Below are 1,482 nucleotides of genomic sequence, written 5' to 3' on the forward strand. Positions count from 1 at the left end.
TGGGACAGGTTAGCTTTAAAGTTGGAGCAAAACAAAAATTGCAGAATCAACTGTTGGCAAAGCAGACACAGACGAGGAGGAACACCCCCGGCCTCACATGGAAAGCATGTGTACCTTAGTAAAAGTGCAAAACAGCAGCTACATTATGTCTGATTAAATGCTTGATCACACACACACACACACACACACACATTAGAGAGTGTTGAACTGGACATATTATCTGTATTATCTGTTTTGGATAACACTGGCCTGACATGTGTGCAATTCAAATACCACAATTATTATTATTTTATTATTATATATTAACTTTTCACCATTCCAAATCCTTAATTATGTGAATTATGTAATAATGTATAATAACATTCCTTATGTAAATACCGTACGTATCCAATTCCTATATTTCTTTATTTCTTGTATTCTACTCTATTATAATATTGTGCAACTACAACACAGAGTTTCCCTTCGGGGATCAATAAAGTATTTCTGATTCTGATTCTGATTCTGATTCTGATTCTGATAAATCAGACGTCACACAACAGTTACTCAGTAGTTTTTTCACCAAAAACTTTTTTACTCTTCCTCAAGTAATTATTTGGATGACTACTTTTTACTTGAGTCTTATTATTCTGAAATAACAGTACTTTTACTTGATAAAAATGTTTGGCTACTCTACCCACCTTTGTTTAGAGCCAAACGTCTTAACAACAGTTCAATGGATTACAATGCATTTTGGTGCCGACATGGTATTTTTTAAAGCATTGATTTGTCTATTTAATAGTTTAGTTTTTTTTACAGTACGTATCATAGCCTTAAAGAGGCTGCAGACTTTCAAGTCTTGTTCTTTTATGTAATTTGAAGGAAGTTTACTTTCCTTGTTTAGGTAATTGGTCAAAAGGTTTGGGTTATATTTCAAGTAAACTATAGATCAGCATGCATCTGTGGAAGAAAAATAAAGTCTTCTTTCACAATTGATTTCATTATTGTCAATTAATTGCTTTTGAATTTTTACTAGAAGTCTTTGCAGACAGTTCAGATATTACTTTTTTTGAAAAAGAGCTGGATGTTTATGTTTTCTGGAAAATAAACACATGATGCACTGGCTGTAACATCAGGGAGGAAATTGAAAGTGAGAGAAATCCTCTTACATGGCTGATTTGTTCTTGTCGTTGCCTGAAGCCTTGTTCAATTGATTCAAACAGATTCTGAAATCCAAGAGGAAAATGTAACAGACAGGCAGGTAATAGACAACTAAGAAGGTCAAAGGAAGATGAGACAGACCAAAGTGTAACAGTTCAAAAGTACAGCAAACGCAAATGGAAGATATTGTAGTGAAGTCATGCTGAACAGATTCAATTCAGTTTTATTTATAGAGTGCCAAATCACAACAACGGTTATCTCACAGCGCTTTTCATAAAAGAGCAGGTCTAGACCGTACTCTGTGATGCTATTTACAGAAACCCAACAATTCCCACCAAGAGCAAG

This window comes from Etheostoma spectabile, chromosome 16 (genome assembly GCF_008692095.1).
Source record: "Etheostoma spectabile isolate EspeVRDwgs_2016 chromosome 16, UIUC_Espe_1.0, whole genome shotgun sequence".
Lineage (NCBI taxonomy): Eukaryota > Metazoa > Chordata > Actinopteri > Perciformes > Percidae > Etheostoma > Etheostoma spectabile.